Below are 17,437 nucleotides of genomic sequence, written 5' to 3' on the forward strand. Positions count from 1 at the left end.
CTAACTTCCAACTGAAATTCAGCATACCTAATTCATAATAAAAATCACATTTTCATTTTACATTTACAGTTATTAAGATATCTCAATATATTCTGTATAGTCATCACTACTTTGAAATTATGGTAGTGATCACTAGAGCTTGTTATTTAACGTTAAATAAAAAAGCATGTTATAAATATTTAACATTTTTGATAAGTATTTCAACATAATTGGTTTCTCCTTTGTAATTTTATGTATTTAAAAACTACTCTGAGAAGGTTCTAAGGCTTTACAATATGCCAAAGGGGGTCCATGGCACACAAAAAAGTTAAGAATCCCTGACTAAATCACATAACTTCAGAGGAGGAAGAGCCAAAAGGGAAGAATTTCAAGCATAACATTGTCAAGGTCTTGGCTCTTGTCATCTCTCTTTGCTATTTCTAACACAATTCTTTGTATGGCTGGGGTTGAAGGGAGAGAATATTGGTTTACTGAAGCTTTTTGCCAAAGTGAATGTCCATCTGGCTGTTGTTTATATTCTTTCATATATATATAAAATACTATGAACAAAAAGTTTATCGTAGAATGGGGGAGATGTGCTAAGAAGATCTGATGACTTTGCTATAATTTAGTATCGTATATAATAAACACTGAACAGAGGAAACCTATCAAAACACACCTCTCTCTAGATAATTTTTTTTCTCTTGTTCTGTAGTTATGTCGTGAAATGCATGCTTGGAGCCATCCTTCTGAAAGCAATTCCTCAATTAAAATAGCTAAAATTATTAAGTGATAGAACATTTAATCTTTTTTTTAGAAAGAAACATTTAATACTTTTTTATAAAAATCAGGGTCACATCTCAATTTGCCCTCGATGGAGTGCCGCCATGGCTGAGGCTCCCAGTCTCTTACAGGCCTCCCCGCCCCCGAGTAAGGATGAGAGGAAGCAGGATGGGGGCCTGGTGGGGGCAGATGGGTCCTGGGACGGGCGATAGGGGCTGTGGTCCAGAGGTGAAACAACGGCGGGGTCGGGGCTGCTCGCCTGGGCAGGGGTCTCGGGGTGCTAAGAGCTGCCTGCCTTGGTCTAGAGGAGATGCCGGTCCCCGTGGGGGGAGGGGGCCCGGCTTGGGTAGGGGGTGATCCCTGGGGACCCCCAACATTGGGAGAACATTTAATCTTATTAAAAAATAAAGGCTATTATACTAAATCAAAATGGATAAAAGGGCTCCTAAAAGGATTTCCATTTTGAATTACTGTCCATTTAAAAATCTAGCTCCCTCTTTGGTCAATTCCCTTAGCATTCCTTTGTTCTATGATTAAGTTTTTGGCAGAGCCACTCACTTAGGTTACACTTACCCCAGTTATATGGTAAACAATAATTTTCAACAAAATAGGGGCTGGAGAATTTGAGCCATATTAGATTAGCAAGGCAGTGTATATATCTTGGGAGAGGATTTTTGTGGTAAAAGAAAGGTTTAGAATCTTATTTGCTCACCTAAGTGAATCATGGCAGTTTCTTGGCATAAATGGAAAAACAAATATATAAGGGGCATTATGTGTTAATTTGCAAGCAGCCCACTTAGAGACCAAGACAATCTAGATCTGCACTATCCAATATGGTAGCCACTAGCTACATATGGTTACTGAGCACTTGAAATGTGGCTAGTTCAAATTGCGATGTACTCGTCAAAACATACACTAGCCAAACTGTCAACATGTTTTTTGGACCTGAAATTCAGAAAAAAGTAAGCACAATCAGAAAGCTCTAACCTCATCTTATAAAATGGCTGAGGTACTAAAGATCTGAAAATAGTTGATATGAAATACATATATATATCAATAATTTCTTGTATTGATTACATATTAAAATAATAAAATTTTAGACAAACTATGTTAAATAAAATATATTAAAATTAACTTCACTTATATATTTTTATTTTTCAATGCGTTACTAGAAAATTTTAAATTACATATGTGGCTCACATTTGTGGTTTGCATCATATTTCTTTTTTTACAATAATCACTTATATAATATGCTCAAAAGATCTTGTGGGAATTTTAATCATGTGCCAATCCTTAAATTCCCTCCCTATCCCCTGCCCCCAAATCCACTTTCTCTACATTCAGATTAAACTACAGGGCAGTGGTTTCTAACCAGGAGCAACTTAGCCCTCAGGAGACATTTCTGCTTATCACAACTGGTGGGAAGTAGTTCTGATCTCTAGGGGTACAGGCTGAGGATGCTGATAATTACCCTACATAACAGCTCCCCACAACAAAGAATTATCTGGCTCAAAATGTCAACTGCATCTCTGTTGAGAAATCCTGCTTCAGGGAGAGGAGAGAAAGAAACAAAAAGGGCCATTTTAAAATTTTTCTTGCCAAACTGCCAACACATGTTTTGAACTTGAAACTTGGAAGGAGGAAAGCACAGGCAGAAAACTCCAACCTCTTTGTACAAAATGGCTGATGTACTACAGATCTGCAGATATTGAGGATACAGACATTAGAAAGATGGAGACATGAGGCACTGTAATTGGGAGAGGAATATATTAAATGAATCTCTCGTGCACTGCCTTGTTAGTAATAAAAAGTTAAGACAGAAGAAGTAAATAAAAACAATTTTGACTTCTCCTGATTATCACCCCCCAATGAAGGGGAAAAAAAGATAACAGAGAAGGGAGATTTCCTTAGTATAAGAAATGTTAAGCAAAAAAAGGAAGTCAACCTCTCTCGGGTGTTCGTTTCCAAGATGACAAAGAAAAGAAAGAAGAATGGTCAGGCAAAAAAGGGCCGCGGCCACGTGCAGCCTGTTCCCTGCAATCGCGCAGGCTGCGTGCCCAAGGATAGGCCATTAAGAAGTTTGTTATTCGAAACATAGTAGAGGCTGCAGCTGTCAGAGACATATCCAAAGCAATGTCTTCGACATCCTAAGCTGTACGTGAAACTGCATTACTGTGTGAGTTGAGCCATTCACAGCAAGGTGGTCAGAAACCGAGCTTGTGAAGACCGGAAGGACAGGACACCCCCACTCCAATTTAGACCTGCAGGTGCTGCCTCATGACCTCCACCAAAGCTGAGTCCATAGAGACAGAAGAAAAACTACTTTCTGGAAAGAAAATAAAACAGAAATTAAACTGTAAAAAAAAAAGAAAGTCAATGGAAAACTGATTTTAGTTGCAGCACTGACAAGGAAAGTATAGTTTCTTATTAACTACTAATTTTCCGTGAGAGAGGTTTAGTAAACCCTTTCCATTTCTAGGAATTTTCACTCTCACCCATTCTCCTTTGACAGGAGAATTTGAAATCCTATCTCCTAGCAAAATGAGCAGGGCTAAAATTTAGGAATGGCCAGAAGAATAAAGATGGTGGGAACTGTAAATCATCTCAATGAAGTCTTAAGATTTTTAACTCTTTTCAAATTGAGGTAAAACATACATAAAATGCATAATCTTAAGTGTACAGCTCAATGAATTTTTATGTAATTATATAGCTATGTAATAACCATCCAGATCAAAATATGAAACATTTCAGGTACTCTATAAGGCTCTTTCATATCCCTCTTTTCTTAAATTTTAAAATGAAATCATTATGTAAAACAGCATAGAACCTGGCATATACCAAGTATTCAGCTAGTTCTCTCCTCTTTCCTTTTTTTAACCTCAAGATAGATATGTATTACAGAAAAAAAAAAAAACACAAAATTTTTCTTTGCAGAATAATTCTTAACAAGTCAATGGTTACAGATAGTTTTCTATGTAATCCCTTTAAGTCTAGACCCCCAAAAGTTTATTGAAATAACAGCACAGAACAGACCTGAAAAGAGGGCTCAGGACAAGTAACAGCTCACATAAACTATAAATTTCTGCATTTTTTACTCAGAGCCAGGCACAAGCATTTGGGGCATTAGGAATTTAGCAGTTTCAAGCTAAATTCTTGGAAAAAGCATTGTGACCAATGAAATTTCTATGCAAATGCACTTAACTCCCAGCCAGATTCATTCCTGAAATGTTGCTTTTGGCCACCACAGCTGTTTCGGTGTGGATTTGCCTCATATTGTAAAGTACTCTTATATCTTGACCTATGATGAATTCATATCGCTTTCCTTGTTTTAGAAAAGTACACAGGGGAAGGGATAGATCAGAATTGTTTAATTATTAGGAAACAAGTCCTGAATACCTAAACTTTCAGGAAACAATACAAGGAATTGAGTTTATATTTGTGATAGTCTGGAAAGTCATTCATGCTGAAACCTAACCACCCCCTGCTCTGAAATTTCAGGGTTTAGCAGTGCTTCAGGGACAGAACAGCTTTCTTATATTACATTAATTACACTTGGGCTATTTTGGTGAAAGAATATCATATGAAAAAGCTTTAGGAAACCTGAGAAACCATGGGGGCAAGTTCTAAAAGACATAATATCTGTGATCAGCAGGAAGAATAACTGATTTTTTTTTTTTTTGAAACAGGGACATCTGCAACTCTTAAGGTGTCTCACCTTCACTGCAGTGCTTCTGTTGTCAGTACAAGATATTTATGTTTGGGAAAGTAGGGAAAGGGAGAGAAAGGGAACAGGCTAAATACACACACCTCAAAGACAATATACTTTTCATTTCTACCTTGGTCAACCCTATGCTCCTTCTTTCTACTTCAAGATGCTGCTGTTTACTAAATGAGTCACACATCCTGCTTTGAATGCTTCCTGGCTCTTGAATGAATCATTTCAAAGCACAAGATTGTTCAGCAAATAAATACAACCACAGCAGCAGCAGTTCATATACTGCAAGTGTGAGCAAGGCAATTTATAGAGGAAAAATAAGAACAGGAAACTTCTGCCCAAAATAGTCCAAGAGAAATGCTGTCACGGGAAAGAAGGAGGACAAACTAAAGAGAGGGAGGAAAAAAATCACCAAACTGTCACTAAGGTAAATTCATTTGTCTATAGGTTGAGGAATTTTCTGTTTGGGAAAGGCTGCTTTAGTATCTCAAAGAGATTCTGGCAGCTGACCAAATCAGTCCATTGTATAAAAAGAAGGAATTGTGACAGCAAAGACATAATTTGATAGTTGGTCTAGCACCCATATTGTTGTGAGAATGTAAACTCCTCAAGAACAAGGATCCTTTCATCTCTTTGTTCATGGATGTATCCCAAACATCTCGAACAATACCAGTACATAATAGGTGCCTAGTAAATATCTGTTGACTAAATGACAACTAATATATCTGGTTTGAAACTGTTATGTAACCCAGAAAATCCATGTTCTTTGTCTAATAGGTCTAGAGGGCAGACCTATGGTAAAGTGGGATCTTTTCAATTAAGTTGTTTCCATGGAGATGTGTCTCCACCCATTCAAGTGGATCTTAATCCACTTACTAGAGTCCTTTAAGAGGGAAGCATTTTGGAAAAAGCTCAGAGTCTACACAGATTTGATGTTTGGAGATGCAGAAACAAAATGCCCCCAGGAAAGCGGTTTGAAACCAGAGCCAAAGGAACAGCAGATGCTAGCACTGTCTTCCCAGCTGACAGAGGTGTTCTAGACACCATCGGCCTTTCTTTTTTTTTTTTTTTTTTTAAACATGGGCAGGCACTGGGAATCAAACCCGGGTCCTCTGGCATGCCAGGCAAGAACTCTGCCTGCTGAGCCATCGTGGCCCGCCCCATCAGCCTTTCTTGAATGAAGGTATCTTTCTCTAGATGATTTCTTCTATCTAGATGATAGTTCTTGCCTGGCATGCCAGAGGACCCGGGTTTGATTCCCAGTGCCTGCCCATGTTTAAAAAAAAAAAAAAAGAAAAGAAAGGTCGATGGTGTCTAGAACACCTCTGTCAGCTGGGAAGACAGTGCTAGCATCTGCTGTTCCTTTGGCTCTGGTTTCAAACTGCTTAGTTTGGACATTTTTATGGTTTTAGAAATGTAAACTTGTAACTTAATAAATCCCTGTTATAAAAGCCACCCCACTTCTGGTATATTGCATTCCGGCAGCATTAGCAAACTACAACAACCCCCAACCTACAAAACTCTTGTCCATGTGTCAATGATGGGAGAATTTTCATCATCTATAATCAAAAGCAGAGATGATATCTGAAACACCAACTCTTTCCTACGGAGCCAGACACTGGATCCAGTCAGGACCCATTCACCCTAATGTGAGGAGCTTATACAAAATTAGGACAACAGTAAATGGACAAAATGGCACAAGGGATTTAAATCATTAGGAAGAATTTCTTGACTCTAGAGGTGTTTTAGTCTGCCAAAGCTGCAAGAATGCAACACACCAGAGATGGATTGGTTTTTAATAATAGGGGATTTATTTAGTTAAAAACATATAGGTTTTAAAGGAATATAGAATATTTTTCCTTTCTGGTTCTCTTCTATTTATATAACCTTACTTTCTCCTATTCTCCCATTAACACTTTCTACCCAGGTCAGTCTTTCTACTGATTTGCATCGTCTGTTTACTGTTAGTTCTGCATTTCCACACGTTTCCCTAATTCCCTTAAATGCCTTCATCTGTCCCTTAGCTTATCTAAATTCTAACACTTTTCATACCCAGCTGAACTCCAGTTGTTCTTTTATTTAATTTACCTTTTAAAACAGTTGTCAGTTTACAGGAAGTACAAAGTTCCCTTACACGCTACAGTTCTATTATTGACATTTAGCAATAGTACAGTATATATGTTACAACTGATGGAACAATTATTATTATAATTATATTAAGTAGTTCACATTAGGATTTACTCTTTGGTTTGTACAGTTCTATGGGTTTCCAATCGCTTTTTGAAGGTTTCCCTAATGACTCCAATCTTTAATAGTCTATTTTTCTTGAGATAATACGGCAATTATATAATTGGCACCATATAATTTAGGATTTTAGTCTGTATAGTCTCATAGTTTTGAACTCTTATGACTGAACAACAAAAAGACAAACAACCCAATTAAAAAATGGACGAATGATTTGAAAAGATATTTCTCCAAAGATATATAAACAGCCAAGAAGGACATGAAAAGACGCTCAATATAATTAGCAGTAGGGAAATTGAATTAAAACCACAATGAGAAACCACCTCAAATACCCACTAGAATGGTTAATATTAAAAAAAAAAAACAGAAAATGTGAGTGCTTACAAGGATGCAGAGATAGGAACTTCAGTACATTGTTGGTGAAAATGTAACAGCTACTGTGGAAAACAGTTTGGTGGTTCCTCAAAAAGTTAAACACAGAACGATCATACCAGATGACCTAGCAATCCTACTTCTGGGTACATACACAAAAGTACTGAAAGCAGGGACTTGGACAGATATTTGTACAACATGTTCATAGCAGTGTTACTCACAATAGCCAAAAGGTGGAAGCAACCCAACCAGCAGACAAATGGATAAATAAAATGTGGTATAAACACACCATGGAATACTATTCATCTGTAAAAAGAATGAAGCTAAGCCTACTTATAATTATGCCTAAGCATCACCCCTACAGAACCTCTTTTGTTGCTCAGAATGGCCTCCCTCTCTAACCCAACTCAGCAGATGAACTCACTGCCTTCCCCCTACAAGGGACACGACTCCTAGAGATGTAAATCTCCCTGGCAACATGAGATAAGATTTGCGGGAAAAGCCAGGGCCCAGTATCACCAATTGAGAAAGCCTTCTTGACCAAAGGGGAGAGAGAGAAATGAGATAAAGTTTCAGTGGCTGAGAGATTTCAAACAGAGTCCAGAGGTTATCCTGGAGGTTATTCTTATGCATTATAAAGACATCCCTTTTTAGTTTACGGTGTATTGGAGTGGCTGGAGGGAAATACCTCCAACTGTTGAGCTATCTTCTAGCAGCCTTGATTCTTGAAGATGACTGTATAACTATATAGCTTTCATAGTGTGATTGTGAAAACCTGTGCCTGATGTTTCTTTTATCCAGGGTACGGACAGATGAGTAAAAAACCAAGGACATAAAATAAATAAATAATAGGGGGTGCTAAAGGGTAAAAAATTAGGTAGTTTTGAAATACTAGTGGTCAATGAGAGGGAGGGGTAAAGGGTATGGGATGTATGAGTTTTTTTTCTTTTTTCTTTTTATTTCTTTTACTGGAGTGATGCAAATGTTCTAAAACTGATCATGGTGATGAATACACAACCATGTGATGATGCTTGAGCCACTTATTGTACACTAAGGATGGACTGTATGTGTGTGAAGAAATCTCAATAAAAATAATTAAAAAAAATGAAGTTCTGATAACATATGACAACATGGATGAACCTTGAAGACAACATGCTGAGTGGAATAAGCCAGACACAAACAGACAAATACTGTGTGCTCTAACTTATAAGAAATAACTAGAATTTGTAAATTCACTGAAACAGAAAGTAGAGTACAGGTTACCAGGGGCAGTGGGGACAGACAGTTAATGCATAACGGATGTACAGTTTCTGTTTGGGGTGATGGGAAAGTTTTGGTAATGGATGGTGGTGAGGGTACTGCAACATTATGAATATGTTTAATCCCACTGAATGGTATGTTTGGGAGTGTTAAGATGGGAAAGTTTATGAAGTATATATGGTACCACAATTTTTAAAAAAAGAGTGAATAAAGAGGCAATGACAATTAGATTCTATTCTAGTTTGCAAGCTGCTGGAATATACAGAAATGGTTTTAAAAAAGAGGAATTCATTTAGTTGCAAATTTACACTTCTAAGACCGTGAGAATGTCCAAATTAAAGCAAGTCTATAAAAATGTCCAAATTAAGGCACCAATAAGAGGTTTCCTTCACTCAAGAAAGGCCAATGAAGTCCAGGGTTTCTCTCACCTGGAAAGGCACATGGCAAACATGTCTGCTAGCTTTCCCTTCAGGCTTCTTGTTTCATGAAGCTCCCCTGGGGGTGTATTCCTTCTTCATCTCCAAAGGTCTCTGACTGCGTGGGCTCTGTGGCTTTCATGACTCTAAAGCTTTTTCCAAAATTTTTCCTTTTAAAGGATTCCAGTAAACTAATAAAGACCCACCTGGAATAGGGAGAGTCACATCTCCCTCTAACCAAAGGTTAATACCTACAATCGGGCACTCACATCTCCATAGTGTTAATCTAATTAAGCTTCCAACCTATAGTACTGAATAGGGATTAAAAGAAATGGCTGCCTCCATCAGATGGATCAGGATTAAAACATAGCTTTTCCAGGGCACATAATCCTTTCAAACCAGCACAGGTTCAAACCATGAACCTAGACTGGAACTAAAAATGGAGGAAAAAAGACCCCAAAGTACATTACTGAGACATATGAAGAAAAACCCCTGAAAGGTATACTGAAAGCTATATTCCATAAATATAAATCAATGTTAAATTTCTTGAACTTGATAACTGTACTTAAGGTGGTTACATAGAGATTATCCTTATTCTCAGGAAATGGACATGGAGGTATAAAATGTTCAAGGACTGTGATATATACAATCTACTCTCAAATGTTTAGAAAATAGTCATATAGATAGATAAATATATACATACATATACACATGGATGGATGCATGGATGGACAGAATATGACAGATGTGGCAAAATGTTAAAAGTTGATGGAGGGCGGGCCACAGTGGCTCAGTGGCAGAGTTCTCGCCTGCCATGCCGGAGACCCGGGTTCGACTCCCAGTGCCTGCCCATACAAAAAAAACAAAAAAAAGTTGATGGAACTGCGAATCTGGGTGGGGTGTATGTTACAGCTCTCTGCATGGCTTTTAAAATTATTTTTGTAATCATCTTGTAAGTTTGAAATTATTTCAAAATAAAATGTTAAAAAAAAATACAGAAAACTCCAATATACTCCCATCTTCTAAACATTTTAGAATAAGTCACATACATCATGTTCCTTGATCACTGACTACTTCATGTATATTTCCTAAGACAGAGCCTCATAATTTTTTCTTGATTTTTTACATTTTTGATAAAACAACATGCAAGCACATACATTCTTAATATACACACATTCCATACATGGTAAACAAGCAGTGGCTCACAATGTCATCACATAGTTGTATTATTCATCACCATAATTTTTTAGAACATTTGTATCACTCCAGAAAAAGAAATAAAAAGAAAAAACTCACACATAACCATACCCCTTACCCCTCCCTCTCATTGACCACTAGTATTTCCATCTACCCTATATATATATATTTAAATATATATATATTTAATTTTAACATTTGTTCCCCCTATTATTTATTTATTTTTAATCCATATGTTGTACTCATCTGTCCATATCGTAGATAAAAGGAGCATCAGACAGAAGGTTTTCATAAAGATTGGTGATTCCTGAAGCCATTAAATTGCCACAACTTGCACTTAGGGAAGGCATTTCTTTTTTTTTATGCTCATTCCGTTCTACATATATAATCAGTAATTCACAATATCATCACATAGTTGCATGCTCATCATCGTGATCATTTCTTAGAACATTTGCATCTATTCAGAAAAAGAACTAAAAACACAACAGAAAACAGAAAAAAAAATTATACATACTATACACCTTACCTCCCTTTCTCTGATCACTAGTATTTCAAACTAAATTTATTTTAACATTTGTTCCCCCTATTATTTATTTTTATTCCATATGTTCTACTCATCTGTTGACAAGGTAGATAAAAGGAGCATCAGACACAAGGTTTTCACAATCACACAGTCATACTGTGAAAGCTATATCATTATACAATCATCTTTTAAGAAACATGGCTACTGGAACACAGCTCTACATTTTCAGGCAGTTTCCTCTAGCCTCTCCATTATATCTTGGATAACAAGGTTATATCTATTAATGCGTAAGAATAACCTCCAGGATAACCTCTCAACTCTGTTTGGGGTCTCTCAGTTATTGACACTTTGTCTCATTTCACTCTTCCCCCTTTTGGTCAAAAAGGTTTTCTCAATCCCTTGACGCTGAGTCTCAGCTCATTCTAGGATTTCTGTCCCACATTGCCAGGAAGATCCACATCCCTGGGAGTCGTCCCACATAGAAGGGGGGAGGGTGGTGAGTTTGCTTGTTGTGTTGGCTGGAGAGAGAGGCCACATCTGAGCAACAAAAGAGGTTCTCTTGGGAGTGACTCTTAGACCTAATTTTAAGTAGGATTGACCTATCCTTTATGGGGTTAAGTTTCATATGAACAAACCCCAAGACTGGGGGCTCAGTCTATAGCTTTGGTTGTCCACATTGCTTGTGAGAATATCAAGAATTCAACTTGGGGAGGTTGAATTTTCCCCCATTCTCACCATTCCCTGAAGAAGACTTTACAAATACTTTTCCACTCACTGATCAAATCACTCTGGGATTCACTGGGGAATCACTCTGGACAAACCAACAAAATCTCATGTCCTACACAAGGTTCCATGTACTTATGGTGTTCAACCAACTATCTACATAAGTTATATTAGGAAATGCAGTAGTCAAAATATAAATTTTGTACCAAATAAACACTGTTTGCTTTAGTCTCACACATAAGCTGAAATTTTAAAATATTAATTACCATCTATTTTCAGCACCCTGCAGTAATGACATTCCTTTGTTCTTCCTCATGCACAAACATTTTTAAAATTTGTACATTTAGTCACTATCATTATACACTCTGGGCATTCCTAGATTATACCATCTCAATCTTTAACGTCTCTTTCTTTCTAATTTCATTTATGCACATAGTCCTCCTCCCTCTATCATTCTCACATTCAGCTTCATTCAGTGTTTTAACATAATTGTATTACAGTTAGGTAGTATTGTGCTGTCCATTTCTGAGTTTTTATATTCAGTCCTGTTGCACAATCTGTAACCCTTCAGCTCCAATTACCCAATATCTTACCTTATTTCTATCTCCTGATGGTCTCTGTTACCAACGAAATATTCCAAGTCTATTCACTAATGTCAGTGAGACCATACAGTATTTGTCCTTTTGTTTTTGGCTAATCTCACTCAGCATAATGTCCTTAAGGTCCATCTATGTTGTTACATACTTTACAACTTTATTCTGTCTTACAGCGGCAGAATATTCCATCGTACGTATATGCCACAGTTTCTTTAACTCAAGTTGAATTCTTGATATTCTCACAAGCAGTGTGGACAACCAAAGCTATAGACTGAGCCCCCAGTCTTGGGGTTTGTTCATATGAAACTTAACCCCATAAAGGATAGGTCAATCCTATTTAAAATTAGGTCTAAGAGTCACCCCCAAGAGAACCTCTTTTGTTGCTCAGATGTGGCCTCTCTCTCCAGCCAACACAACAAGTAAACTCACCACCCTCCCCATCTGTTGATGGACATTTTGGCTGTTTCCATCTCTTGGTAATTGTAAATAATGCTGCTATAAACACTGGTGTGCAAATGTCCGTTTGTGTCCTTGCCCTCATGTCCTTTGAGTAGAGACAGCATATAGATGGGTTCTGTTTTTAAATCCATTCTGCCAGTCTATGTCTTTTGATTGAGGAGTTTAATCCATTAACATTTAGTGTTATTACTGCATGGGTAGTACTTTCTTCTACCATTTGCCTTTTGGATTTTATATGTCATATCTAATTTTCCTTCTTTTTACCTTTACTCATAGTCTTCCTTTCTACACTCTTCTCCACACCTCTCTCTTCTGTCTTTTTGTATCTGTCTCTAGTGCTCCCTTTAGTATTTCTTGCAGAGCTGGTCTCATGGTCAAAAATTCTCTCAGTGATTTTTTGTCTGAAAATGTTTTAATTTCTCCCTTATTTTTGAAGGACAATTTTGCTGGATATAGAATTCTTGGTTGGCAGTTTTTCTCTTTTAATAAGAGAAAATTAAAACTTTCTCGCCTCCATGGTTTCTGCTGAGAAATCTACACATTAGTCTTATGTGGGCTTCCCTTATATGTGATGGATTGCTTTTCTCTTGCTGCTTTCAAGATTCTCTCTTTCTCTTTGACCTCTGACATTCTGATTAGTAAATGTCTTGGAGTACGTCTATTTGGATCTATTCTTTTTGGGGTACACTGCACTTCTTCGATCTGTAATTTTAAGTCTTCCATAAGAGTTGGGAAATTTTCCGTGATATCTTCCTCCATTAGTTTTTCTCCTCTTTTTCCCTTCTCTTCTCCTTCTGGGACACCCACAACACGTATATTCATGCGCTTCATATTGTCATTCAATTCCCTGAGTCCCTGCTCATATTTTTCCATTCTTTTCCCAATATTTTCTTTTGCTTGTCGGATTTCAGATGTTCCATCCTCCAGTTCAGAAATCCTATGTTCTGTCTCTCGAAATCTACCATTGTAGGTTTCCATTGTTTTTTTCCTCTCTTTTACCGTGCCTTTCATTCCCATAAGTTCTGTGATTTGGTTTTTCAGACTTTCGATTTCTTCATTCCTTGCCTTCTTTATATCCTCCCATCAATTCACTGATTTGGTTTTTGATGAGGTTTTCCATGTCTGTTCATATATTCTGAATTAATTGTTTCAAATCCTGTATGTCATTTGAATTGTAGGTTTGTTCCTTTGACTGGACCATATCTTCAATTTTTCTAGTGTGATTTGTTATTTTTTGCTGGTGTTTAGGCATTTAATTACCTTAATTAGTTTATTCTGGAGATTGTTTTCACTTCTTTTACCTAGAGTTTTCTTGCTGGATCAATTTGTTGTCTATCTGTTCTTTGACATTCAGTTCAGCTTTTTCTGGACCTCTAGCTTAGGTTTTGTTTAACAGAGGAGAATTTTTCAGTTCTTGTTTTCTTGTTTCTTGCCCTGCTTGTATGGTGCCTTTTTCTCCCCACCCTTAGGAGGGTCTACTTAGGTATTATAGCCCCCAGTCAGATTTTCCCAGACCAAACTGGCCTCCTATCAGGAGGAAAGAGTCGCCTGTATCGGTTTTCCCTGAGGGTGAGACCCAGCAGGTTGAAAGACTTTCCTGTGAAGTCTCTGGGGTCTGTTTTTCTTATCCTGCCCAGTATGTGGTGCTTGTCTGCCTGCAGGTCCCACCAGCATGAGATGATGCGGTACCTTTAACTGTGGCAGACTCTCCCTGCTGGGGGCGTGGTGGAGACAAGAGGAGAGGCTGGTAGGCTGGTTTTAATGGCTTCAAATTACCAAGCCCTGATGTCTGAATTCCTTGAGGGAGGGATTCCACCTGAGTTGGGCTTCACCCCTTCCATGGGGAAGGCACAGGCTCCAGACAAGCCCTCAAACGAGCTTGTTTCTACCTATGCCTGGGGAAGTTGCACACTGAGAAGCCCTGCTGTTGTACCCAAAGGCAGTCAAGCCTTTGTAGAAACACAGCCATAAAAACCTGTTTCCTTTTTTTTTCTTTTTCCATCAGCCCTGCCCTTGGTGCCGGGGCAGAAATGAGCGACCTCCACTTTGACCGGGTTCACCTGAGCTGGGGGCCTATTTTTAGTAGTCAGAACTTGTTAATTAATTCCACAATTGGCATTTGGTTGGTCTCAGCCCCTTCTGCTGGTAAAGTCTCTTTCCTTTCCCCTCTGGGAAGCAGCCTGTGGGGGAGGGGCACTGGCCACCGCAGCTTGGGGAACTCACAGTTGGGGGGGGCGGGTCACAGCCGGTCCAGCTGGTCCAGACTGGGGTACACTGTGTGTCCAGTTACTGACATGGCCCCAGGAGCTGTTCTGTACTGTTTCCAGTTATTAATAGTTGTTCTGGGGGACGAACTAAAATGCGCACATTGCTAAGCTGCCATCTTGGCCCGGAAGTCGGGAAGATGTTCAAGCCTCATAATTTTATCTTGTAAGCAATAGACTGTAAATCACTAGAGAGTTATTTTGTGCCTTATGTTTATTCTTTAACCTTACCATCTGACCTACCTCCGTGCTTGGCCCAGCGGTGAGCAGACAACAAGTACTCAATAAATCCCTATTTTCAGTGATTGGGTCAAGTTTTATATAGTGGTTTGAGAATAACTGTTGAAAAACTTAATCGTCCTTGGATTTCCAAGACTTTCACAGGGCACATTTTCAAAAAGATCTGATAGTGGACCATTTCCAATGTAAATTTCATTTTGCAAACATGTGATGATTAATGTATCTCCCCTATTTTGTTTGAAACCAAATTCCCTTTATTATAGAAAGGCACTTAAAGATAATTTTAATATACTGGAGTAATACTGCTCTTGTATAAAGGACATAGATGCCATGTCTTTGTGGATCAATTCACCTTCCTAGAGTACCTGATTGCATCATGGAACTTTATTGTATTACAAACTAAAATGTCCTGTGCAAATATTATGATTTTATCAACAGTAACCTTTTAAGTTTCTTCTTCACTCCCCAAACCACATCTTTTTGAAGTAGTTTCTTTTAAGATAGATCCCAAGTGCTTGAATTTTATAGGGCAAGAATATCAGCATCCCACAGGAGTTAAGCTATCTCAAAAGCTGGATTGTTCCATTTATAAGGCATGCCTTAAAGTATCTGACTGAAGGAAAACATACGTTTTAAATTATAATCAAGTCAATAAGCCAGTGGGAGCAGTGGTAGAAAAATAATACTAAAATCATAGCCAAAAGTGAATTTCAGAGTCTTCATCATGATGATCAGTAATTAATAGTAATACATTATTCTACATCATCTATACCAGTGGGACAGCTATTACTCTGTAGCAGCTTTAAGTACTCAGCCACACATCACTCATTTTTATTCTGGTTTCTTGTTCCCTCATCCTTTTGTAACAAATGTGAAAAATCATGGGTAGTGCCTTGTGGTAAGTTGCAGGTGCTCAATAAATCATAGCAGAAAGGCAACTGAGCTCCAAAGATCATATAGGTCCACTTGAACCTAACTGAACAATTGTAGGAAAGAGGGTGGTAAATACAATTTTTTATCAGTTTAAGTAAAGAAAATTTAGGTATTTTGTTTTTTAATGTTGCTTGTTACTTGACGGGGTTGAGAAATATAATCTTACAGCAAAGTTTATATGTATTTAATCAAAGTTCTACTCATCTCCTGCTAGGTGATTCCTACTGTCACAGCAAAGTAGTAAATACAATTCTTTTTCTCTCATAACTTTTTTCTGTAAGGCCATAAACTAAATTCTGTGTCCAGTGACTTTAAAACTAAAATTTGCATGGGTTTTCAGGCCTTTGTTCATGAAAGACTGTTGTCAATATCCTGCATAACTGAACTGTTGCGGGGGGGGGGGGGGTGTAGTGAGGCAGAGAAAAGAAGAAGCAATAAGTTTGAGGTAGACACTGTTGGTTTCTTAACCCAGTCCTTATTCCTAAACCTCTTCTACCTTTCCTACCTGCCACTACAAAGGCTGGATACTCACTTTTCTTGGCTCCCATGCAGCTAGGATTAAACCTGTCACACAGTTTAGGCCAAGTAAACAGACAGAAATCTACTGGGCGTGGGTAGGGTAGCACTTACTGGAAAGCTTGTTTCCTTAGAAAAGGAGCAATCCTGGCTACCCCTTTTCCCTTCTTCCTCATCCTGTGATAGTAGGGTAATAAAAATGAGGACTAAAAGCTAAAAATGGCAAAGCAGAGAGGCAGAAATAACTTGGGTCCTAATGTTAACCTTGCTTAACTGCTGAAACAGCCCTTATTTTAGATTTCTTGTTTTACAAGTGCTCATATAGTAGTACCAGTTGTTTTTTTTCCGATATAGTTTTTTTTTTTTTTTCTTGGAATAATGTACTCATTTATTTCTCTGGTCCAATCTCTAGGCCTAGGAAGACAGAGGCCTGTTAAGTAAAACCTAAATTTATTTCATTGAAGCTGCTTCAAAACATCAGACACATCAACATAGTTTTGATAACTATGTAGCAGAGAGTGGAGCACAAAATGGAGACCAAGGTATTTCTGCCCCTTAGCTGCCCTCCCCTCAACAATATGTTGCCATCTTGAAGCAGTTGATGATGCCACAGTACCAAGAAGGAGAAGGCAGGCAACCTTCAACATGCCCAACTGGAACAGCAGTACCCAGTGGAAATGGTGATAGGACCCTGTGGATACTATTTGGTTGTTCACCAGACTTTTCATAAGCACTTACTAAACACTGCCTGAGGACCCCCATATAGTTTTAAACTACTATCAGTCAGGTATTTGTATCTGATTCCCAATGATACAAATGATTTTTCAGGATGTACAGATTCTTCCTCATTTTCTCTCTCTACCTCTATTTTATTAATCTGAAGAATTTGGCAATGGAATGTGCAAGCAAGTAACTCATTCTACATCCTCAGGAACGTTTATCAGCTGCACCCTAAGGCAGAACTCAATTTTCACTTTTACACAGCATAACAAATAAACTACTCCACCTTATTACCTATTGACCCAAAATTTCTTGGAAGCAAGAATACTGTTTAGGCTTTTGGGAAAGACAACATGAAAAGAGAAAGGTATTTTATGATGCTGCTCTTGAAATTGGGGCAATTAAAGATCACTCTTCACTAAAGTATGGAGCGTCAGGTTGGAGCCACATCTTTTCTTATTCCTGCCTGCCCCTCTCCCCCAATAACTGATATCTGG

At 38.0% G+C, this 17,437-nt stretch overlaps 1 protein-coding gene and 1 pseudogene across 9 annotated transcripts in view; one reads left to right on the forward strand and one right to left on the reverse strand.

Moving 5' to 3' along the window:
* The window catches only part of ATF7 (activating transcription factor 7), a 109,054-nt gene that overhangs the window by 38,324 nt on the left and 53,293 nt on the right, over window positions 1–17,437 (reverse strand). For 2 of the 9 annotated variants that reach the window (XM_077110865.1, XM_077110866.1), the window contains exon 3: window positions 9,473–9,614. The exons of the other annotated variants lie outside the window; for them this stretch is intronic. The gene's annotated coding sequence lies outside the window, so the exon portion shown is untranslated. The remainder of the gene's footprint in view (window positions 1–9,472; window positions 9,615–17,437) is intronic. 9 annotated transcript variants of the gene reach the window in all.
* LOC143690224 (small ribosomal subunit protein eS26 pseudogene) lies at window positions 2,732–3,067 on the forward strand (annotated as a pseudogene).

This window comes from Tamandua tetradactyla, chromosome 7, assembly GCF_023851605.1.
Source record: "Tamandua tetradactyla isolate mTamTet1 chromosome 7, mTamTet1.pri, whole genome shotgun sequence".
Lineage (NCBI taxonomy): Eukaryota > Metazoa > Chordata > Mammalia > Pilosa > Myrmecophagidae > Tamandua > Tamandua tetradactyla.